The sequence below is a fragment of the Rhipicephalus microplus genome, chromosome X (assembly GCF_043290135.1).
Source record: "Rhipicephalus microplus isolate Deutch F79 chromosome X, USDA_Rmic, whole genome shotgun sequence".
Taxonomy (NCBI): Eukaryota; Metazoa; Arthropoda; class Arachnida; order Ixodida; family Ixodidae; genus Rhipicephalus; species Rhipicephalus microplus.
Window position 1 is genome coordinate 363,363,298 of NC_134710.1, and position 26,588 is coordinate 363,389,885.

Below are 26,588 nucleotides of genomic sequence, written 5' to 3' on the forward strand. Positions count from 1 at the left end.
AGAGACTTAACCGATATTTCCAACACTTTCGCGTTACTTCACCTAAGACGATTCGAGAGGCATGCGACATACCGAAGCTCTGGGAAGTGGAACCTAATACCTGATCTGTGGCTGTTCCCCGCCCCTCTTGTACCTTCACGGCACATACATTCAAGCAAGCTATGTCTAAGCTCATGCAATACTCTTACTCTGAAAAAAAAGGGCCATAGTTAGGATGCTACAGTATACTCCGAATCGAAACAAAACCAAATTGTAAAAAAAGTGTGCAGCTGTGCTTTTTTTTTAACCGCGTAAAAATACGCTGGGTGAGGCACGACAAACACGCACGAACATGTTGCTGTGTGCTGTTAAAAAGTGCTGTTCACAGTATAACGAAGTGTGCACTAATCATGCCGAATTAGCTCTCCCGCTGCCGGCTGTTCCAACTCGGACCGCTTACTCCCCGGTGGGATCTCGTACACGAACGGGCGACCCGTGCAAACACGCGCCTCTTTTATCTGTAGGTGCCCTCCCAGGTGCAGTTTTACTGGAAAAGCAATTAACCTGAGTGGTGAGGCTTGGAAGCTCCGCACCGCTTCTCAGCGTGCATGCTGCAGTGGCCGTCAAGGTTGTATGAAATGCGCCATCATCCACATCACCTCGTGCGACCAGCCACGAAAGTGCTACTCGATCAGCCTTACCTGGGTGATGGCCAATGTCATCGAGAAATGCAACAATGCACTACCCGCCACACACTCACCTATACCATAGCTGTGCAGAAAGGCAACTTCCGCATTTTAAACTCCGGACCTTCAAATAAAAAAATTAATAAACAGCTAATAATCAAGCGCGCTTTTTCTAGAATTTGTATTGTGATTCAGTATGTATGTGTTCGGCGTTCTGTGTGGTCTATCGGTTGCGGTGCTCGGCTGCTGATCGGCTGGTCGAGGGATCGAATCCCGGCCACGGCAGCCGGATTTTGGAAGGCGAAAATGATCCGTGCATACTTAAGATATAGGCGCAGGTTAAACAGAGCCCTTGGTGGTCAAAATTTCCAAAACGCTACAACGGCGTCTCTCATATTGATATAATGTTTTGGGATGGTAACCCATATGAATTATTTTTGTTTTGTATGTATCTGTTTTTTGCGTGAGCGTATGGCGTCTGTGTGTGCATAAGTACTAATGAATGTGCGTGCTTGTTTGGAGTGTGTGCGTGCCAATTTTCGCACGTGCGTAAGACATGCTGCTAAATTTGTGCATATTGTTAACCTGCGACTTAGTAGGGGTGGGAAAAGGAGTCAAAGGGGGCACACAGATTGCGTCTGTGTAACGTTAAGACTCATATTAACCATGCAACCACGAACAGGTCAGCTCGTGCGTCGTCTACGGTGCTCTACCCAGTCATTTGAATGCGTCAGCAGCGATTGCCCGTGTCCGCCACTTGCATGACATGGGCTGGTAACCACTGGGCCATTACGGGAGTTGACCAGCTCAAACAATACGCCAAAGCTTCCACATTGACAGCAAGTACAGCACATATTGTTGCCTTCTTGTCTCACCGATTCATCCTGCATCATGGTTCACCCCAGTAGCATGGCACTGATCGCGGTCATACCTTCTTGACCGAAGCAGTTGAAGGCGTCGTCAAAACATCACGTTGTTCCTCACATAACTACAGCATAGCCCCGTGAAACCAATGACCTTAAGTATCGCTTCAAACCTATGCTCGGCGACAGATTTTCTATGCATGTGGCCGCCGATTGCCCTGATGGGAATAAAGTGGTTGCTTGGGCGAGTTGGGACGGCATAGTTCACATACAAACAGCCCCAAAAAAGAAGGACAAGACAAATAGGGGAAGGGAGTGATTCTTAAGGAAAAAAAAAACGCGGACAGCGGCGCTGACCGGAGAAGAAAGGAGAAATTTTGTGCATTGTACACGGCACGAACGCGCATGGCGACAATGACACTTGGTTGCACGGTGAACCATTTAAAATAGCCCATTATGCTAGAAGTAAAAGTAGATAAAGTGGTCGCATGGGCGCGTTCACACAAGATAATGTCAGTGTGCTTCTATATTTTGTCCTCTGTTTTGGTGCTGTTTTTATGTGAACCAATGGAACGTCACTTTGCCATTCGTAACATGTGCGTACAATACGAGTACTCAGGATCTTTATTTTACAACTTCTTAATATCCGCATGAACCTATGAAGGACAAAATGATGTGTTAGGCTGACTTCCTAGGAAAGAAATTGCGTGACAGGAAATGCGCACGTAGACATTCATTCAAGTATTGAATTGTGACCAGGGGCAGCAATCGCGTATAAAAAATCATGAAAATTATACGCTTCATTGTTCTGTTCTCGTGCATTATATAGTGACAGGTGTTTGGAAAGAATAAATAAATAAATAAATCATTACACACGCACCTTCCCGTCTCTTTTCTGGAACGAGAATACGCGTATTGAAACCGGTGGTTTAATTATGTCGCTTTACCGAAATTCGCCACAAGCTGACAGCTGAAACAAGGCAGCTCAAGCGTGCTCTCAAATCTGACCTTGAGATTTGAAAATAATAATTATAAGGTAGACAACGCAGAGGTCTGAAAAACTGGCTAGGATTCTCGACGTTGATACAGCCATAGCGCAGCTCTCGGGCACCGATTCGTCCCTTGCACCGTCCTGCTGGAAGGTGCACAGCGAGTGCCATCTCGTGGCGTCGAGAGAAGGTTTAGAGTTCTGCGACGGCGAGCGAGAACGCCTGGAGTCGTTTGAGGAGTCGCCCCTCTGCCGATCACTAATTCGAGCAGTGAGCGACGCTGAGAGCTCACAAAGCCGCTGCACTGTGCCGCCGGCGTTTTGAGTGCCCCCCAACCAAAAAAAGCGCCGCGGAGATCGCGGGTAGTGAAAGCGATTTGCTTTCTGCTAGGCATTGAAGTTTACGGCAGCCGCAGTAATGTTTCCTGCCACGGCGGTAGTCGTGTATTCAGTTTCCGCACAGCGTCTCGTGCTACTTTTGTGTATTCAACCATACCAGATTCCTGCGAGTTCTTTCTCTCCTTCGGTTTCTTTTTTCGTTCCCTCTTTTATCCCCATTCACGCGCTCCTTAATATACACTTCCCCAGAATACCCATCACTCAATTCCATTGCTTGATAGTGTGTGTGTGTGTGTGTGTGTGTGTGTGTGTGTGTGTGTGTGTGTGTTTGTGTGTGCATGCATGCGCGCGCATTGTAACATTTATACATACATACATACATACATACATACATACATACATACATACATACATACATACATACATACATACATACATACATACATACATACATACATACATACATTACATACTTCGTTGACCGATCAGATGCTAGGGGTTTTACATAGCAGTGAAATCAGCCATACGGCAACTTGCGCCGCAGCGGCAGTCTTTTGGCTCTCCTCTCACCCTCGGCTCGCAATAAAATTTTGACTGAGAGTTTCCGAAAACAATCTTTACATCCGACTCCGTGGGCGTTGAAAGCGCCAGAATTATGGAGTTTGGCAAAGAAAAGCATAAAAAAAGCAGCGCACGAGGTGATCGCAAACACAGGCTAAGGAAGAAGCGCTCGCCAGGGACGATGCAACGCCGCCACGATCAAATTGTCGCCGTCAGGCGCACACTCTGGCCCGATAACGCCTTTATTGCGTCGCCCCTTATATCTACGAATGCACCGTCAAGGCGACGCACCACGCATACAGAAATGCGCCTCTTGGAGTTTTCTTTTTTAATTTTCAACGTGGCACGCACAGGAACTCGGGGCAGTGCATGCCATCGATTTGTCATTTACTTCACGGAAAAAACAAGTTACAAATCATTTTCCGATGAAAGCATAGTGTTTTTTTTTAATTTTTTCTTTCTCTCTCTCTCTCTTCGAGCTCTTTTTTCCCCGGTTTTGCCTTTCTCGACGCCTCTCTTTGTTTACCATTTCAAAATACCACGGCACGTTCACTCTTGCGAACATATTATATGTGTGCGCCTTCCGAAGCGGCGGACGCACCCTCGACTGCTTTCATCAATACGCATGAATGCGATATTGCAGCGACTGCGGTGTCCGCTCTTGCCTCGTTCAGGCTTCTTCACTTCATTTGTTTTTGCTTTGTTTTTATGAGACGCAGACAGCGAACAAATAGCTCGGGGGTACTGAATCAATCGAGATTCTTTCTATCCAAAATAACCCCAATGCAAATGAGGATGCAGTGAGCAGCATTATGGATACCCCGCTAGATGTGTATAAACTTCTAACGATAAAGTATTTTTTTTTGCCGTCACCGGATGTGTGTTTCTTGCTCCTAAATGGCAGCCACAGTTCAGTGTACGCGAGGGCATCAAGGTTTGTTTACGGTCGTCATAACAAAGATTTCTACATTAAACTGCGCTTGCCAAGTTGTTTAAACGCAACTTTTTTATTTATTGATGTTCCAGTAGGAACTATATGGAAAATAACTTGAACGCAACATCGGTACTTGCGCTTTCAGGTTCTTCCGGGCAGTATTGATTGATTTAGGTTTTCTCATACTTCATGTGAGGAGACTGATTATGGCTCATAAATAGGGCGCGGGTTACTCCTCAGCCATCGAAGAGGTCGATCCCGCAACACACGAATTTCTCACAGTAATGTGTGCGAACTCTCTCATATGTGTTTCTCTTTCTTTATCGTTAAAATTCACCTACCCCTCTTTCTCTTCTACAGGGTAGCACACCAGTCCTCCTAGACTATACTTAACAGCCATGCTTTTCCTCTTCTCCTGCTTCTTCCTTCTCATTCTCACATTAATACAGAGGGCAACATCATATGAAGGTGTCCGCACGTAGGATTCCCGATATTATTGTTGGTGAATTTGCCGAAACTGTTTGTACTGATAACCGCTGTGTCCAGCTGATATGCAGGTATTCTCAAATGATGGTGACAATCGTTCAGCCAATCTGGAGTGGTGTGATGCTCAGTGCAGCGAAGCTTTCAAGGCGAGTGTCTCCCAGAAACGCTGAACGGCTGCAGCAGTACCGACTACCGCGAAAACAGGCACAATATGAAGGCGTACAAGAGAGTATGCAACATCATATGAAGGTGTCCGCACGTAGGATTCCCGATATTATTGTTGGTGAATTTGCCGAAACTGTTTGTACTGATAACCGCTGTGTCCATCTGATATGCAGGTATTCTCAAATGATGGTGACAATCGTTCAGCCAATCTGGAGTGGTGTGATGCTCAGTGCAGCGAAGCTTTCAAGGCGAGTGTCTCCCAGAAACGCTGAACGGCTGCAGCAGTACCGACTACCGCGAAAACAGGCACAATATGAAGGCGTACAAGAGAGTATGCAACATCATATGAAGGTGTCCGCACGTAGGATTCCCGATATTATTGTTGGTGAATTTGCCGAAACTGTTTGTACTGATAACCGCTGTGTCCATCTGATATGCAGGTATTCTCAAATGATGGTGACAATCGTTCAGCCAATCTGGAGTGGTGTGATGCTCAGTGCAGCGAAGCTTTCAAAGCGAGTGTCTCCCAGAAACGCTGAACGGCTGCAGCAGTACCGACTACCGCGAAAACAGGCACAATATGAAGGCGTACAAGAGAGTATGCAACATCATATGAAGGTGTCCGCACGTAGGATTCCCGATATTATTGTTGGTGAATTTGCCGAAACTGTTTGTACTGATAACCGCTGTGTCCATCTGATATGCAGGTATTCTCAAATGATGGTGACAATCGTTCAGCCAATCTGGAGTGGTGTGATGTTCAGTGCAGCGAAGCTTTCAAGGCGAGTGTCTCCCAGAAACGCTGCACGGCTGCAGCAGTACCGACTACCGCGAAAACAGGCACAATATGAAAGCGTACAAGAGAGTTTGCATAATCATTATGCAGTCTTGCTCATCTCCCCACTTTTCTCACGTCTCTTTCATTAGCACGCTGAAGGCCGCAAAAGCAAAATTATTGGTGATTGTATCATTCGTCATTGTGAAATGTAAGCGCACCCACGCTCTTTTTTTTTTAATTTGAAGCAGCTGCGTTACTTTTCATTTCGACGATATATCGGACTAAGAACTTCAGAGGCATGTAAATACGTGTTATTGTAGATTAGTTTCTATATATAAATATTTTATATTTTCATTTATTACATTTTAATTTTCTGTATGTGATTTTTGTTTAGTTTTACATTTATTATACATTACATCGGTGCGCGAAACGCAGTTGCGTACGCTTTCTTTTTTTGCTTTTTTTTACTTTTGCGTTCATTTTTGTTCAAGTTCGCTTATTGTTTCGGTGCAAACGTTTTCAAGCAATCTGGCCAGCGTCGGCAAAAAAAGAGAGAAAGAAACATAAACCTCGCAGGTCCTATTAACCATTCACCTAGGACTATTTGAAGACGGAATAACACTACATGTTGTTTTTCTTAAATTGTTTTCCTCATTCGAAGCATCGACCTTACCCCGCCCTCCTCAGAAAGCGTTCTCCACCTTGATTGTTTTCTACTGTCCCCGTGATAAGCCCACATTCGACCGAGTGCCTATGTGACGTGTGACTTCATCACGCGACGTCACGTTATGGGAAGTCATATTGACATCATGTTGTCGTTAAACAATTTGGCTATCTGTGAAATCCTAATGACGTCATTACGTGATGATAATTTTCTTCATCATTCGTTGTTGACACCGCCGAAGCCGAAGCTGATGGTCAACTTTCGAGCTTGGTGTGGCGTCTAAGGCAGGCTCGGGCCTTAATAGGAGCGTCAAGTGGCTTGAGGAGCGCCAGACAGAGGCGAAAAAGGAACTACGGTCAATGACAGAGGCCAAAGGGACGACGAGTGCAAGTGGCCCCACGCCTGCGCATACTTGAACAGCCCCAGCGGAGTTTTCGCAGAATATTCAGCATCAGTGCAAACTAGCGCTTTCATCAAGCACCATGTTCGTTCGTGAAGGTAATAAAGTAAATACGAGACAACAAAGCAAAGATCACGAACAGTGATGACACAATGTCTGCATCTATAATAATAGGGAGACTCTGTGTTGTAAAGTATCTCTGTCTGTCTTTTAGTTCATTATTCGACTGCCCATGTTTAGCGTAACAAACTTAATGTAGTCTAGTAAACCTTCCTATACCTTCCTACATCCCTTCTCTCTCTAGATGAACTGTCAAGGTGGGGCATACTAAAAATCCAAACGTTTTTCATCCGTCACAATTACCAATATAATCGACACATCATCATCATCATAACATAAAACGAGGCCAAAAAGCTACTATTTGAACAAGACTTCTGTGCTGTAAGGGAGGAGTTTAGTAGTATTATTGACTCTGCTAAGTCAGTGAAGTCGCGAAGTTTGTATGAATGGGCAATTGATGGCAAATATACACAAAAAAATCAAATAAAAACGCACATCATGTGAGAATTACGTAAGGCTTCTTGAAGCCTAGTTTTCTCTACTTATAGCTATTTCTGCTTAGCGTACGTCATGCTTAGTTCTTCACAGTTTTTCTACAGAGAGCTTTGAGAGCTTTACTACGCTATATCCGCATAGGTAAACTACGTAGAGAACGGGATGAAAGTCCACTGCGTGAAGCGCTTTTTGAAACCCAAGATATGCACGTGTTTGAGCGCGATTCAATTATATCGACACATACTGAAATGCGGGATGCGGGAGCCGTGGCAGCAGATCAAATATTCCACGTCCCGGGGGCTTAGCATCTAAAGGCCAAAGCCACCAATCGATGGCTGAATGTTGGATCGCGATAAAAATTTCAAGCAATAGAGACGGCAATCTGGCATTAGTGGCTCTCCTGACTCATGAGGAAGTCAGTGTTCCGCTTTGGAACTGGGGCCTCGCATTTACGAATATTCCTTCATTCCTTACATAAAAATGATCATCGGCGCTGCGTCCCGTCCTTGAGGGTAACGGAGCCATAACATGTACAGACGGCACTATGTGCGATTGAGTGTCACATCCTTGAATTTTCAGGGACATATGTTCAACGTAGCAGTTACCCTCGACAATATAAGCATACTAGGTTCGATTAAACGTCATCATTTTCTTAACAACTGAAGGGAGATGCATTGACTAATTAATCATTTTTTTTAAATTTAGGTCCCAAGAACACGATATGATTATAAGGGACACCTCAGAGGAGGGCTCCGTAAATTTTTATCATCTGGCGTTTTTTACCACGTTTACTGTGTCGTGGATCACCGTTTGGTCACGGCATGTGCTACCCTACGCGACTTCAAAGCTACGTTTCGTAGCAAAGTTTTCCCGCAGTTATCGAAGTATGTGCCGCTGGACTAAGAGTAGGTGTTTTCCCGGTTGCTCCCTAACTTTATAGCGCACCTAGTGGAAGCACGGGCCTTTTGAGGGAACGAAAAAAAAAGCACACCTCTGAGGAAAGTAACCAACTTATTGCAGAAACTGCTTTAACGTGTTTTTCGTGCTAAGATATTTGTATTTATACAGCTACAGCATTACTGAAAAAAAAAAGCCGGTAAACAGCTCTGTATCTCTCAAATGAATGCGCCATACGCCCGCTGCAAAGGTGGCAGCGACATGACTTTGGTCGATATTCCTACTAAGTTTAAACTTTTATTAAGATTATGAATATTTATATCCCATGAACTAATTATATGTGTTTTCTTCTGGCATGCACTTGATATTTAACCACAAAATCACGCGAAAAAGTCAGAAAACAGTTTCGCATCATTCAAATAAACGCGCCATACGCCCACTGCAAAAGTGGCAGCAGCATCTCGAGCCCCGCCGCGGTGGTCTAGTGGCTAAGGTACTCGGCTGCTGACCCGCAGGTCGCGGGATTAAATCCAGGCGGCGGCGGCGGCTGCTTTTCCGTCGGAGGGGGAAATGTTGTAGGCCCGTGTGCTCAAATTTGGGCGCACGTTAAAGAACCCCAGGTGGTCGAAATTTCCGGAGCCCTCCACTATGGCGTCTCTCATAATCATATAGTGCTTTTGGCTGGTTAAACCCCACATATCAATCAATCAATCAACCAATCAATTAATCAATCAAGCGCCATCTCGAGAGAGCAAGAGATAGAGGGATAGCCACCTGTCCCGCCGGTTGGTTCCTCCGCACCTAAAACCAGACCAACAAAAAGTGTGCCAAGTGAACGAGGCATAGACTTCACGAGCCAATGGCCTACTGCCTCTGACAAAATGCGGACTTCATGACTGGGATTTGAACACGCGACCTTTGGTTCAACAGTAGAGCACCATAACCGCTCATATACCACCATGGCCACCGTTTTGTGCAAGGAGGCAAGGGCAACAATGCCTTTAGTAGGGCAAGCGGTGGGGGATGAAATTTTTTCGATGGATCAGCATAGTGCACGCACGCAAGCAAACAGACAAACCCACGCACGAACGTACATAAGGTGGCAGAACCCCCCTCCCTCTCCGTAAAAACTTCTCGCTGCGCTCCAGATTAAACGCTTGCACGCCTGAAATAGGTGAACGCCTTCATATGCACTTCCGTTAACAACGAAAATTCTTCTTCAAAGTGCATTTCTCTTTTACACAAGGTTTATTTGTATTATAAAGAAGGCAAGACAAGCACTCGTTTAAACTGCATATGTCCAATATGCGCGTATCTAGTAACAAGCACTCGTTTAAACTGCATATGTCCAATATGCGCGTATCTAGTTGGAAATAATATTTCAATAGTACTTATAATCGCATCTCTTGGGGGCCAGAGTTGGTTGTGCTAGTAATTGGTGCGAGATATCTCAATATCTAGAAACTGTAACAAAGTTGTACGGTATAGGGGCTCGCCAATTCAGATTTCATTTAGATGGGTACAGTGTCTGTCTGCATAAGTGTTCACTCTCCTGTAGTCCTCGATCAGCCCCCACAAAACACATCTACAGGCCGTGTACACCAGTCTATACATTTTCATGAGCTTTGTAAAATACACATAAGTAAACACCTATGCACGGGTGCTCGCTCTTAATATTTCAGAAATATTTACTGAATACTTGCAAGCATCAAAGGAGTCTAAGCAGCGGAAATTTCGTGGGAACCGTGCAAGAGTACGTGTCCTGATCAGAGCAATGCAGAAATAGATACCTGCATGACCACTGTGCAACTTGGATGGCACACGTTTAGGTTTTCCTTCTTCTTAAATCATTATTACCACGACGAGAGTAAGCTCTGCGGAACCCATGTTAGTGCTACGCAAATGACTTTGCAATAGGAGCACAGTGGGCTATCCAATTAAATTATGTTTACTTTCGTTGCTTTCCATTTCAGTGATATTCCAGGCGTTCGTCTCAGATGTTCTAATAAGTGACCCCGATTTCCCTTTTTTATTGTGGTGGTTATATTGGACATAATGGCAAAGTATCATTTCAGATGAAGTATTCCGTAATTATGTCATGGCTTTATTTGCCTTCAGTTCTAGCTTTTTTTGTTTTCTTTTTAGTTCAAAGCAATTGGAGAGCCCGGCTTGTCTTCCATTCGTACTTCTCATGCGGCGTGATCACGTTCACAATCACGATACTTGTACAGGCCATAACAACGCTAGTAGTCGGGCTCAAACAAAAGCTAAAATGAACGAACAAGGTCTAGCTTGCTATAATTACCAGAAATAATCTGATGAGTATTAGAATTATAAACATAAAATGTCTCAAACGCTTCGTAAACATAGGGCTCACTCTAGCGGGGTGCGAGGGAGGGTGGCACCAACAGGCCGCGCGACCAATTCCGTTCTTCCTCCTGCGAAGAGCTTAAATATATATATATATATATATATATATATATATATATATATATATATATATATATATATAGATGAAATAGATGATCAGAGTTTCTTCCGGCTACCGTAAAAAAAGTTATAAACTTCGAGAATAGTGCAGTATAGGAAACAAAACAATCCACCAGCCGAAACTGTTAGGATTAAATATATATATATATATATATATATATATATATATATATATATATATATATATATATATATATATATATATATATATATATACATATTTATATATATATATATATATATATATATATATATATATAATTCGAACCAAATCAACTGCTTCACGCAAGCCTTTCTCTACCATTCTTTCTCACCCGTTTCTACTCTGAAGATATAAATTCGTTTCTGTTTTGGCCCCCCTTTTCCTGTCCGGTGTCGATATCCATTAAATCACTCGTCCCTTTGGAGTGGAGCAAGTATACTGCAGAGCCAACACTTCACGTCGTCAGACACCTACAGGACTACGCCGACCAGATGCCACTCGGCTTTGCCGTTTATGGCTAAAGGTGGCTTTCACGAAGTGGTTATCCTTTCGAATAAAAATGGCTGAGGACCCTTTTGGAAAATTGTGTTAGCGAGAAGACAATTGAGCCCATTTTCTGCGACTTTCTTTGCTACAATGCGCTGAAAAAATCACTCGTGGTCACTCTAGCTCGCATGGATCAAGAGAGCGATGACGGTTAAAACCATTTTGGAATGTCGTCTTGAGAGGTGATCCAGGAATGATGAAGGCGGCGAAGGCATTGCTCGAATTTTCGACAGCCTCAGATTTTCATTAGCGATTACTGACCAATGGCATCATCATGACTGTTAGGTATGTGACTTTGTGCGTCAGTGTATGCTCTCACCCTCCCTCCCTCTCTCTCTCTCTCTCTCTCTCTCTCTCTCTCTCTTTATTTACAGCTTTATTTAGATCGTCTAAACGACGCCCTTTTTTTCCCCAACATGCCAGTTCCTGTAAACTGGTTAACATCCCTGCCTTTCCTTTCTCTCCGGCTAGTGCCGCACAAACACGAACGCACATACGCATACACACATACGTGTGTGTGTGTGTCGCATGCTTATCGCATGCTATAGTCCCAAAAAAGTAGTCAAGCGCAAGGCTGATGGCCCCGTTCATTTATTCAGCAGCAATGCATCGCGGTTAAAAATCGGCGCTGCTACCGCTGTCGACAAGCAAGAATAATGCTGCGAGGAAAGGAGACTTCCTGAAAAGAAAAAAAAAAGGAGTGAAAAGAAACAAAAGGAGGAAAAAGCAGCAGAAAAAAAAGCAGTGAAAAGAACCATAAATTTATTGCTGTTGTGCGAAAAGTAGGTTCCACACTTGCACACGACGTCTTCTCTCTTTTATTGCCTTTTTATTGAAGGAGGACCGTTGCTCCGCACTTCGTACAAGCGTTTGGATTCCTTCTCGCCACGTTTTTTTTTATTCTTACATCGTTACGTCTTAATGCACGTTCCAGCCAATAGCGATTAGTGGCTTTGGGAAACATAGCAGTGCGAGCAGTTTACCGCCTTAGTATTATCTCCCTCTTCGTTGTTACTTTTTTCTCCATGTGGTTCGTGGCAGCGGTTGGGTATAGCGGGCTGTTGTGCGCGCGAAGCTCGTTTGTGACCCCCCCCCCCCCCCACCCCTACTTTCAGATGCAGACACATGCTCAGCATGTATTCGTCGTTAAACCGATTGGAGAACACAAATAGCAGTCGCCGTTACATCACCGGTTGCTGGTTGGCGCACACGCCCTCTTGATACGAATTAACCTGACGGCCATACAGCATGCAGGCCACGGTGACACCGCAGAGTATTTGTCGCCATGAAACTTGCAGTGCGCGTGCATTTCATTTAACAAACACGTACACACGTCGATTTATATATACACGCCTGAAGAGCATTGGTGCACCTCCAAGACTTGAAATACCATTATGTCCTGGAAGACTTGTTGAAGTATGTATCTATGTATATATATATATAAATATATATATATATATATATATATATATATATATATATATATTGCGGCAGTTCGTCTTCTTTCATAAAACTGGACGATTTATCGCAAGAATCGTCACCCAACCATTGTGGTCTAGTGGCTAAGGTACTCGGCTGCTGACCCACAGGTCGCGGGATTGAATACCGGCTGCGGCGGCTGCATTACCGATGGAGGCGGAAATGCTGTGGGCCCGTGTACTCAGATTTAGGTGAACGTTGAAGAACCCCAGGTGGTCAAAATTTCCGGAGCCCTCCACTACGATTTCTTTCATATTCTTATGGTGGTTTTGGGACGTTGAACCCCACATATCACTCAAATCGCAAGCATCGTTGGCTGCTTGCTTCTCTTGGCAGCTGTTCTTGTGACTCATCTAAGCATACGTCAGCGGCCCTACGCAATTCTGATTCTTGGCTTCATTTTTCCCGAGAAATGTGAAATGACATTGCAGATCGACTGTTATTGCTGGCTTTTTATAATATATGAAGCTGTCTTCCTGCCTCTAAACGCCGCACGTAACATTTGTTGTTTCGTGGCTCCTTCATTTATACTCCGATTTTTCTTCGGTTCATTTCAAGTTTCTCTCTCATACGCTGATACCGGTAGAATGCGATGACTTTTGAAATATAATTTCAAGGTTAGTATCAATCCGCTGATTATCAATTTATATTACCTTAAATATCAATTCCAAACGCACTTTATTTGTCCAACCCTATTTCACATAATTAGTGAGTAATAGATGTGAAACCAACAAACCTTTCACTGATCGCACCAAGTTGTCAAAGACATATTTTTATATGCACTAGTGCCCCTCCGCGGTGGCCTAGTGACTAAGGTACTGGGCTGCTGGCCCACATGTCGTGGGATCAAATCCCGGCTGTGGCGGCTGCATTTCTGATGGAGGCGGAAATGTTGTAGGCCCGTGTACTTCTATAGATTGGAGTGTACGTTTAAGAACCCCAGGTGGTCGAAATTTCCGGAGCCCTTTACTAGGGCTTCTCTCATAATCATATGGTGGTTTTGGGACGTTAAACCCCCACAAATTAATCAAATCTATATGCACTAGCAACTTAAGCCACCTTGTCAAAGTTTATCTGCCAAGCCAGCTTATCACGCTTTTTGAATCTTTTAGAGAAAAATCTTTGCAATCATTATATGATCCATAGGAAGGAGGGCATTAGTGGCAACGAGCCAAGCTAGATAAAATAAAATAACGCTTCATGATATCAGATGAATATCGAAAATGACGTGTTGACTTAAGTCGCCCGCTGCGAAGTGTGCTAGTATAAGCGAATGTCGATAAGCTAGTCAGGATTCATGATAACTGCCCCGATATTAGAATCCATTTTTCCCACGAATGGCGTCGACTAGATGACCTCTGCACACCACCAGTGTGGCAAATCACTACATCATCCTTGTGGCTGCATGTTATTAGCCGAAATACGAACAAGTGGGCCGCCGCCCCATTTCTTGAGTCCACTGTAATTTTTTATTTTTGTCAAACTCAAGTGTAGAATAGCTTAAAAAACAGCAGATAAGTATCACACCGTGCTGCGACATATCTCCGTCGTGTACTGCTAAAGTACTTCAGTAGAGCAGGGGTGCACCACCATTACGCATCCACATATCATTCACAGATGCGCACGTTGAACTGACCGACGCATTCGGACAAGACTCGCGTCTTCCTCGAAAATATTGACAAAAATGTGGGGCCTATACTTGGAGGTTGACCTTCAGTCAACTGCTTATGCCACCGACACAGCACTGCATTCCTACACCGGGACGACGACGCCCTACAAAACCGCCTGCAGGAAGCTGAAAGTGGTGCTCAAGCTCGACACGCCCATTAGCGTCACTCACTGCGTGGACCGCGCCTAACGATAGACCACAACTGCGGCGACGAAAGGAGCTTCACGAAGGCAAGTAACGCAGACGCGTCGCCGTATAATAACCTTTCTCGACGTCCCGCCACAATGGGATCACGTCGGCGACTACATTTGGGTAAAAACGAAGGTGGTGTCTTTTCGGCAAGCAGCTTTTGGCGATTATCCAGGGGTTCCTCTTTTTTACCGAGGGGATAGGAGTCAACACCTGACGTGTGATCAACTGAGTTCCTGTAACTTCGGGGTCGACCGTGTGTAAAAGACGTAACTTCTGCGTTCACAGGTTACGGCTCGGCAAAAGGTCCCACTGATATAACATACTGTACAATGCTCTTGCATATGCCTTGGGTGTTGCTGTGTGAAGACAAGAAAGTGCCGGTGAGTACCGGAAGAAAACAAGAATCGCAAAACAAAGCATTTGATACAGCGAAAGAGGGAGTCGTTTCACTATTGTTCACTATTTCTGTAAAGATCGCACAGCGTTCTTAGTAGGCTTTCGTTTGCGCAGACTACGCTTTGTGAATAAGCAATTCGCTTCATGTAATGCTGTGAAACGCAACTTTTGTCTGCGCAAAATGTACGCTAGCGTCTATGATCGTACCTGCTTGGGCCATCATAACATTCGTCCATTCTTTCCTTCTAAACGACTCTATTCCTACATTATCTTGTCACCTCGAGCCCTGGGTTTGCACTGCAATAACAAGTTTGAACCCAGGCGAAATTATTTATCACTTAAGTAAATCATTTCACACTAAAACATCACGTATAGGTATTTTTATTCGCCATGTGAAGGTATAGCGAGATTGCCATCCGTGAATTCTAGGCCATGAATATTTCACAGACTGAGTTCAGAAGAAAGGACATTTTCGGCTTCTTGCATTTGCTATCGTGCATGTTCTTGATGTGCTCAATAAGCAAAGAATGGACCCTATGCACCCACCTTCGTTTACTTACACTTCTTGTCGTATTTCGGGTTAGAATTTACAACCTATTTAAATATGCATTTGAGCATAGTGCCATCAGAAACGTTCAGTACATGTAAAGGCTATCGCACGTTATATAATTTTGTGTGCGTTTAGAAAGGACATAGGTATTTTTGCAGAATTTATGTGATATCTTTGTCTCCAGGTTATGGGACTCTTAAAAACTGCGTTTTTATTGTATTTACTTACTTCACGCACTGCCTCATTTTTCCCTTTTTCGCCACGTCCTAATGAGATATGCTATGACTGTAATAATTCTTCCGTGTGCGTTATATCCTTTTATCTCAGTCGTCTGTAAAAGTGAAATACAGAAAGATTAATATATGATGTTTAACGTCCCAAAACCACCATGTGATTATAAAAGACACTGTAGTGGAGGGCTCCGGCAATTCTGACCACTTAGGTTTGTTTAACGTGTACCAAATCTGAGCACACGAGCCTGCAGCATTTCCGCCTTCATGGATAATATAGCCGCCGCAGCTGGAACTCACTCCCGCGACCTGTGGGTAAGTAGCGGAATACCTTTGGCACTAGACTGCCACGGCGGGGTGCTGAAACACAGAAATAAATGTTCATTTTATAAGGGTGTTCCAAACGATGCCTGATATAAACCTGACACACACATTTTTAAAGCAACGTCCACTAGTATTCTGCGAATCTTTAAAACTCTCTCGATAACAGGAAATGCACATGAAAGTAGTGCCATAGATAGATAGATAGATAGATAGATAGATAGATAGATAGATAGATAGATAGATAGATAGATAGATAGATAGATAGATAGATAGATAGATAGATAGATGAGGATGACCATAATCTCTCTAATACGTCTACTAAAATTAAATTTATCAGACTGATCACCGCATTTCAGCAACATGCACGTGTTAACATTCTTCCCATATAGCCAGACTTCTCAGGAAACAATATTTGGTTTATTCTATTATCAGTGAAAGTGAAGTGCACGGCAAAAGAATTGACCACTGGGCTACACCAACTCCACATTCCCCACTTCCACCGCAATTTCAAGGTAAAGAAACAGAAAAAAACCCCGTCAAATTCTTTTCAGGTGATGTTCCTTTGGCCTAACCGTTCTAAAATATTTTGTCTTTACTCCGAATTCTTGGAAACCCTAATCATCTGACTACGACCGCTGCATAGCATTTGCCTCTCAAATATTTCTCCATTTGACCTGGTCGTGCACTTCTGTGAGAAGGTTATCTCCGCAAACATATTCACCTTATCGGCACGTCTTTTTTCTGCCCCCTGCCACACTGTTTCGTACTCGCCAAATAACTTTCCAATGCCCATTTCTGCTCGATTTCAACTAAGATGCGTTTGTAAGAAGGTTATTGCCTCACGAATTACCCACCGCAAAAGTTTTAGTATCTTTTCTGTATGAGCAGAGTTACCAAGATATATCGCATGCCGCAATTACATCCTAGAAGAAAGCGATTCCCGCATTAAGCCTCCATCCTATTTGAAAGGGCTAATCCGCGCGATCATCCCTGACTAACTTCGATACCCGGAACAGCAGTGGTCCACTGACGTCTCCCCTCCACCCGCACTATTCTACTTGCGGAATCTTGTGAAGCAGGAGTTAACGGCCATGACAACACCGACAGCGCCGGTCGCTCCACCAGCACACCCGCTACCCACATATATATGCTGATGTGGCCTCCATGACAACACCTACCGCATCGGTTGACCAACCACTGACGCCCACATACGCGGATATAGCTGCAGTGCGAGCTCCTGCAATCACATCTGGGTCTGCTGACATTACTTGTGGCCATTTGGCTTTTGTGCTGTGTGGAGTACCTGCTCCAACCTCGTATCCTCAGTGGTGTTCGTCCCGTCCTGTTCATACGTAGTGACTTGTGCTCGCGGCTCCGTAAAGTAAGAACCCTTTATGTAGGACCTGTGTTGCGTAACGCAATTAAGGTACTCATTCAACCTGAAGGACAGTGTATGGCTCACATTTTCATCGATGGCTTACGTGATCATATCGGAATGATTGTGCTACGCACGTGCATTCATCAATTTATCCTGGGCTGGGACTTCCTACATTCCGCCTTCGCTGTCATATTATGCAAAGAACACGTCATTCACATCGGGGATACATCGGAAGCATCTCTGTCAGATCCACCTTCATTGGTCTTCCACTTGGCTGTCACTGAAGACTGTGTTTTGCACTCTGGTCATGAACAAGTCGTTGCTGTTGCATCTAGCCAAGTAGCCAATGGTGACGCCCTAGTTGCCCCTGCTCCTCGCTGCACTTCTCGTGGGATTCTCGTCACCTCCTGTCTTCTTCGGTTGTCCCATGGCCACGCGCTTCTGCCCATGTGCAACACAGCTGCAGAATCAATGACGTTACACAAGTGGATGACTGCAGCGACGATAGACGCCTCTCGACTGACCTCCATCGCAGCACTTCGCCTGTCTTCATTGACACAGCCCACATCACGTGAGAGTTCTTCCTCTTTTCGCGCAATCATCGGTTCAGATATAACACCTGCCCAGTCCGCAGCGTTAATAGCGCTTTTAGATAAGCATAAGGCTTCCTTTTATAGCTGTGTCGTGACACTTAGCCAGAATCCGTGGCTGTACACCGCATTGAAACCGATGGTTCTGGTGTTAGACGCCGTCAGCCTTATTGTGTCTCGCAATCTGAAAGTAAAACCAATCATGAACAAGCTGACGATATGCTGTCACGCAAGATAATATGGCCATCTTCCACTTCCTGGGCTTCTCCGGTCACCTTAGTAAAAAAAAAAAGATGGTTTCGTTCATTTCTTTGTTGATTCTCGTGCGCTAAATGAGATCACGCGCAAGCATGTATATCCCATGCCTCGAATAGATGACGCCTTGGGCACACTACAAGGAGCGAATTAATTTTACACCCTTGGCCTACGATCAGGGTATAGGCAAATCCCCATGAATGAGGCTGACAAGGAAAAGAAACCGCCTTTGTACGCCGAATGGACTCTACGAATTTAAAGTAATGCCATTTCGCCTGTGCAACGCTCCGGTAACAATGAGCGCATGATAGATACTGTTCTTCATGGCCTAAAATGGAAGACCTGCCTTTGTTATTCAGAAGATATTGTTGTGTTTTCGTCTACCTTTACACAACACGTTCACCGATTAGACGAAGTACGCTGGCTTTGGGATAAATACCACAAAGTGGGTGTTTGCCAGCAAAAGTGTAGAAGTTCTCGGTCACGTCGTTTCCAAAGACGGAGTCCGGCCAGATCCTAACAAGATAGCCGCTGCATTGTAGTTTCCTCGGCCTTCCACCCAAAATACGTTGCGCGTATTTCTTGGCCTGGCGTCCTACTTTGTCCCTTTATACGCAACTTCGCGACAATAGTGGCTCCACTAAATAAGCTATTAGTCGCTGGTGCTCCTTTCGCTTGGTCTGATGACTGCGAGTTCGCATTTAAAGTCCTTAAAGAACACTTGAATTTAGGACCAGTGCTTCGCCACTTTGAAGAGAGAGCACCTACTATCTTCCACACTGACGCAAGCACGCAAGGTGTCGGAGCTGTACTTTTGCAGCATGATGCCGCCTCTAAAGAGCAGGTTGTGGCATACGCCAGTCGGACTTGGTCAACAGCGGAGAACTACACAATCACGGAGGAAGAGTGCCTGGCTATGATCTGGTAATACGGAAATTCCACCCGCACCTCTATGGTCGGCACTTCACTATCCTCACAGACCATCACGCACTGTGTTGGCTGTCCTCAATAAAGAATACGTCAGGGCGTCTAGGCCGGTGGGTGCTGCGCTTGCAAGAATATCAATTTACCGTCGCAAAGAAGTCTGGAATATGTCATCATAATGCCGACGTGCTATCCCGATGCCCACTTTCACTTTCTCTCGACAATACGCTCTTCGCATCGAATCCTGGGAGCTCCAACAGCCCGCCTGCCTCACGACACCTCTCGATCACCTCACTAGACCAAATTCCACCTTCTTCGCAATCCGGTTCGGTTCATTTCAGCTGGCCGACTTCTATTGTCGAACATCCGTTCACTACATTCGCGGCATCACTAAACCACCCAACAGCCGCTTCAAACGCCAAATTCGACAATTTCGCCTCAACGACGGTGTGCTCGAACGCTTATTTATCATCTCACGGGTAACAAGTGGGTGCCAGTCCTTCCCCGCTGCCTTCGTCTTCGCGTTTTAGAAGCATTTCACGATGGTATTGCTTCTAGTCATGCAGTGTTTCGCAAGACATACGACCGCATCGGAACCCGCTGCTTCTGGCCTGGCTTGTTGTCTACGTCAGCAGCCAAATACGTTGGCTCGTGCGCATCATGTCAGCATCGTAAGCGATCCACGTCTCTGCCCGCCGGTTTACTGCAGCCTCTTCCCTGTCCAACAACACCTTTTGAATTTGTCGGAATTAACTTGTATGGTCTCTTGCGTTGACGTCTATTGGTCACCATTGGAATCGTCACTGCAGTCGATCATTTGACAAGATACGCCGAGACTGCATCTCTTTGCTCCGATATGGCTACAGAAGACGCCGAATACTTTTTGCAGTCCATCATCTTAAACCATGGAGCTCCACGCAATCATCCGAGCAACTGGGGCAAAGCCTTCATTTCCCACGTCCTCGAAGAAGTCCTATGGGACAGTAAAACAACGCATAAAACCACTTCTACGTACCACCCACAGACGAACGGCCTTACTGAGCGCTTTCACCGAACGCTGTCTGACATGATCTTTATGTACCTACGTCTGGACGAAAAAAAAATTGGGACAATATTTTACCAATTGTCACCTTCGCATATCATACCGCAACACGAAGATCTACTGGTCACAGCCCTTTCTTCTTTGTATACGGACGATCTGCATCCTCAGTCTTCGACACGACACTCTTCTTTGCACAAGCTCCGTCTAGTACTTTCCTACCAGAACAGTTCGCAACTCGAGCCGCACAATGCCGTGAAATCGCTCGGCGCAACACGGAACCCACTCAAGAAGAACGCAAACTTCACTGCGATAGCAAAAGACGCCAGGTGACCTTTCATTCCGAAAATAAAGTCTTACTATGGACCCTGACTCGAATGTTAGGGCTGTGCGAAAAATGTCTTCACCGGTACGTTGGCCCATACACCTACGACAGTTTCCCCATGAACTATTCGTGACCCCACTTCAATCCGTCACTGACTGCCGTCGTCGCAGCACAGAAATCGTTCACTTGTCATGCATGAAGCCTTTTATTACTCGTTCAGCTGATCTTTGAGCTGTGGCCAGGCTGGCCCCTTCGAAGAGGGGGAAAATTAGTGTAAGCACATTTATCGTACTTGATCGTTTTCACTGGTACATGACCATCATCATCGCGATTGGGCTCGTTTGTTGCTTTTCTGAGCCAAGGCAACCATCGTTGAGAAAACGCTCCTGCTGGTGCTGCCTAGTGAAGTCTCCCTGCGTCTTTCAGTATATATATATATATATATATATATATATATATATATATATATATATATATATATATATAGAGAGAGAGAGAGAGAGAGAGAGTCGTAACGCTTTTCACTGACACACAGAGGTAGTGTTTAGTGTTTATGACGTACTGTTTGTTTTCGGGCCCACATTATTTGGTATTTGGCAAGAACTAGAAGTCCGCAAAACCAGTTACACAGTACAAACAGTCATTCAAGCACGCGCAAACATAGAAACAAATGTATAAGGTGTGTTTTTGTGTAAGTGATTTTTTTTGGCCGATGAACATCGTAGGTTGTTCTGTCGAGACGTCGTATGATACTATCGCGGCGAACTGCATTTGTGCAATTCTTTGTTCTGTTTAAATTTAAAAAAATCCTGCTTGAGGAGTTAAGCACACAACCTTTATTTTGCTCAAATTGAGGTGAAAAACAAAAATCCAAGGAACGCAGCAAGCTGTAAAGCTCTGCCAATCGACGCATCTGTTTGGTGTCAAGAAGCACGGGAAGTTTTCTATGTAGTACAGTTCGCCAAGTGCCGGAAATGAATTTTCGCTTCGATAATCCAAGTCGCTATACGTAGATGTTAGCACGTCTTGGTACGCACGATGCGCCTGTTTTTGATGAAGCAGTGCTGGGACAATCATTTCTATGCTTAAAAGAAACACGCGCAACGCATACGACACATCTACGATCTATGAACTGGCTACAGAAAGTTAAAGAAAAGTGACTTCAGTGACCGTGAAAGTGAAATTCAGCACATCGCATTCGCCAAAAAACTTCACCCCATATTCCCGCCCACACTTCGCCTCGATGGTATCTAGTGGTAGGTTTAGGGCGTAATACCAATATAAAAATCAATAATTATTTGTTACTGTGGTTATGGCGCTGGTCTATTGACTCAAATGTGACGGGATCAAATCCCGGCGCGACAGCCACATCTACAATGGAAGCGAAAATGCTTGAGGGCCGTGTACCTAGGTTTAAGTGCACGTTAATTAACCCCAAGTGGTCGATAGTTCATTATCCCTCCACTATACCACCACCCATAATCTTATCGCATCTTTTAGACGTTAAACCAAAACAATTATATAGGTTAGTTAATGTATGACAATACAGAGACCTGTTTAAAAGAGAGCCCAGCGCAGCAAAATGAGAGGGTACAAAAATTACTTAGTTTGTTTGACGAGGCCTTATGAGAGATATAGCACGTCGAAAAGCCATTTGTTACGCCATGCCAGTGTGAGATCTCGGTACATTCGGAATCGCCTTGATAACATCGCTTGTCAGACGCTGTTGACGAGCTCCTAACGAACCACTCTTTCACACATGACACACCCAGGCGTAAGAAGTGCGAACGAAAATTGGCTCTTTATTTCTAGCAAATAAATGGTGATAGCGACGTGGTGTTGGCATACGTATGCGCTGTCTTAGGTGCTTGCGTACAGTGGTCATTCTTTCTACTGTACACCAATTCTTTAAAGTGAAAGCATTTTAAACCCATTGCTTACTATTTTCATGCGGAAAGTAGATGGTTATAGACACAAACATAACAGCTTCGTAGGCGAGCAACAGCGTGGCTCCTCTACAGTTTTAATTTACATTCCCGGGAAAAAAAATCTCCAGGTTAGGGTATCCGTGGCAAATGCGAAATTATGCTCCCTTCATGAATGTTATATAAATTACTGGATACTAGGGGCACAAACACTACTGCAATTTCAGACATTTAACGACATAGTATGCATTCTAAAAATGCTACTTAAAGTTAGAGGTACGTTTTGTCTCTTCGTTTACTCCTGCAGTGCGTGCCAAAATTGGAATTAGTTGATTTAGCCTTTACATCTTGCTTCGGAACTAGCTGTGATAAATAATCGCGATGCGAATATTACAAAAGCCAGTTTACCCATTCATGGCCCCACAACTGTGAGGCTATAACTATAGTCAAGAAAAGAAATGATAAAAATAACAGCGTAAATAATTTACACTCCCAAAGAACGTAATGTATTGGAAGCGTATAAAAAACTGCCCCCGGCATAACTTGATCAATGCACTAGCTATAGATATCAGGCACTAATGGGGGCGCAGTTGCAACTTCACGAAGTCTATGCGCTATTCGTCATTCTGCCGGCGGAACTCAACTTCACTTACAAGGCTTTGTGTTTATTTACTGTTTTAGCGTGGTAGAATGGCTGTAACCTGATAATAATTTATGCATTGATATGTAATGCAGAGGGCTCCATCAGTGAACAATGCACATCATGTTCTTCGAATAATACAAGTTGGTATGAAATAGTTACTGTAATTACACACGCTGAATTATTGTAAGCGTCATTGGCTGTTGCCGCAGCCATCCGCGAAGCGCTTCAAGCAGAACACTGGGAGGTTGTCAGCCACTCTAGATTGCGTCACCTTAAAATTCAGAGTCACTTACTGCTAGCACCCCGTAGAACGCGTCACACACTGAGATGAAAAAAGAATCATGTGTCCTAAATACGTGAATAAAAAACCGCCTACGCAGCCAATTCAACATAACAATGGTTCACCTATTTGTGTGAATTTTTTAAAACGCGAAAAAGATTTCCAGATGAAGAGAAATAATTTTTTTGCGTTAATTACGACCAAACATCGCGTCAGTTATGGGACGCACGAACGGAGCAAAACAATTTGCTGCGCGTAAGGTTGGTACGTATTTGGCATTGAGAAAAGGGAATCAGGAAAAGCAGTCTAGAGTATTTGTAACTTGGAATGAGCGTTATTATAAGGACGCCGCACAGAAAATCGTGAATCCTCTGTAGTGCTCAACGCGTAATTCTGATTTATTGTAAATGTGCCGCTACCATATTTTCACGTGAACCATTATTTTTACTAAGGCAAAACGAACGTATGCATTATTATTTTACCTCTCGTCAGTGTCCCATACAATCAGGCTGCCGGCAGTATATCGTTCTGTTTTCGTCATGCAGGAATCGAAGAAGCGCATTAACGCGAGAACTCTTCACGCGTGACAACAGTTTTCCTTTCTTCTTACTAAGTATAGGGAAAACTGTTGTGATCTGCGAGCCAAAATCGCAAATTATAGCTTGCTTCAATGGTGCCCCATTATACATCAGGCATGCACGCACGCCCAGACACGCGAGCAGACGCGAGAAAAGAAAGAGAGAGCATGCTCAATGTCACGCACCTGGAAAGTAGAAGAGTACAGCAGTGGCGGTGTTGTGTTGAACGCGCTCAGTCGCGCACATGCAGGTGAGTGAATAAACACCAGCCAGCAGTTTTGAACAGCAGCGCAGTTCAGGAACAAATTACAAACCAACTTGGCGGGAAAACGAGTGATGGCCTGCACCGCATTGATTTGTGAGGGAGAAACAATGTGCGCACACACACAGTTCGCGAGGAATCGAAAAAAAAAACAGATATCGCAATGTAGTCCAGCAGACAACAGCCACACACTGACAGCGTATCGGACACCTCAGGGTTACACAGGTCAGCGCGAGATGCACAGCAGTGATGCTACCACGGCTGGGTCTTGCGAGTGCATCCTTTCGGTCTTGTCGAGGAACACGAGAAATCGCGGATGCACGAAGACGGGTCACAACAATTGGCGTCGCGAGACGTGACGAGTCAGTGGGGTTTCCGTATGAGGCGGACTGCTCACGATGAGGTTAAAGCTACTGTGACAACTAGTCAGTGAAAATCATTAGCGACGCCTCCAAGAATGACACTTTAGAAAAATTGGCGACGTTTAAGGAAGACGCGCTGAAGTGAAAATGTCCTTGCTGGCGATGTCCTCCGACTGTGCCGGTTGCCGCAGTCGTGGGAGGCAAAACGGAACCGGCGGCCGCGCGGCGCTCCGTTCCTGCTGTGCGGAGCTGGCGGGAGCGGAGAGCGTCGACAGAGCGCAGTGCACGAGTCTCTGTCGGGGACTGTGCGAGCCGCGATCCAGGGCGCTTAGACTTAGGGGGCCGGAGACCCGGAGTTCCGATCACGTGGCCACCGGAAAGGGGGAAGAGGACGCATGAGAGGGAGCGACGGGGGCAATCCCGCGCGCGTGCGAAGGGAACAACAAACGCCGACCCTGGGAGACGGCGGACAGGGAAAGGAAAAATGCACATATCAAGCACTAGCAACCAAGACGAACGTAGCGCCACCTCTCGACAGTGGGACGAAACTGATACCCGAAACTAGAAATGAAGTAACTAAATAAAAGCGGCCTGGGTGAGCATAAGTAATTTTTTTTACTCTTTTGCGTATTATCTTTAGTTAGGGCCAAGTTTCTTGGCAATGGCTTCTTTTCCCTTTTCTTTTGTGCGCGACGCCACGAGCGTATATGCATAACTTTTCTTGTCATATTTCTAGTCTCTTTAATGTTGTGTTCTTGTTCTCCCAGCCTAGAATTGAGGCTAATGATACAAGACACGCCCTACAAAATGGATGACAGCTTCGAGTGTACACATATTTCACAGTTTACTTGCTTTTTCACTTGTATTTCGCGTGCGTGAGAAAAAATTCTTCGAGATTCATCAAGTTTAAAGCAGCGTTTTTTGCGAATCTAGTTTTGCCGCCATCCCCTGGCGTTTGTTGGGCGTTAGATAACAATACGCTTCCATAAAGAACGGGTAAGTTGCGAAGTGCAAAAGCCGACGATCCATTTCGTGATATACGCGTCAGCGTAGATGATTGCTTTTGTTTTCGCACTGCAGACGAAGTTGATAGCAGAAGGTTCTGCTGCCGTATGACTATAGCAAGAGTTAGTATTGGGTGAGTAAATGACTTACGTTTCCTTCTCATTATTGTCGTGATATTTATCACCAATGATATATGAACCTGGGCTGCAGAATGGAGGCAGTCCACATAATATGTAGTAATATGATATGAAAACAATCCCAGCGATATGCAGTCACACGTTCTTGCACCAGGTTAATCCAACAAATGCATGCAGAGTTTCCAAATCAATCACGCCACCTGATCATCTCCCGTCATCGATCGCAGCTTGTTTCCTTCTTTCCCGAATGCCCTAAGTAATAAATTACCTGCCGTGCTTCGTTTTAACACAATAGCGTTATAGAGCACTCTGCACGCAAATTATGGCATTGGTGTCATGTTGGCGTCATTGGCTTTGAGCAAACAATTCTCACTTTTCCCGTGACCTAAAAATCTAGAAACCCGCTAATAAACCAAATAAATAAATAACTAAATAAATAAAAACATTATTATTTAATAAAATATTTGATAAAACATTCAGTGTTAGTATGAATCCAACATAAACCGTCGGCGTAAAAGCAGATGTTCTTCCAGAGAGTGATGCTATCACTTGAAACTGCATTAAAAAACACTATATAAATGCCGTATAGTCGAACGAGTCTCCTTAACCCAGGTAACGCAGAACGTTGAGTCAACGTTGTTTGAATGTAACGATTGTGAGGCAACGTTAGACGGTAAAATATAACATTGCACCGACGTTTATAGTATTACGTTGCGATAACAGAGTGTTTT

General features: G+C 44.6%; 1 protein-coding gene across 1 annotated transcript in view; it reads right to left on the reverse strand.

The window, feature by feature from the left end:
* The window catches only part of Ccn (cellular communication network factor protein Ccn), a 412,119-nt gene extending 387,075 nt beyond the window's left edge, over positions 1-25,044 (reverse strand). Inside the window, exon 1 of the mRNA XM_075879908.1 lies at positions 24,277-25,044. The gene's annotated coding sequence lies outside the window, so the exon portion shown is untranslated. The remainder of the gene's footprint in view (positions 1-24,276) is intronic.
* Between the last annotated feature and the right edge of the window lie 1,544 nt (positions 25,045-26,588).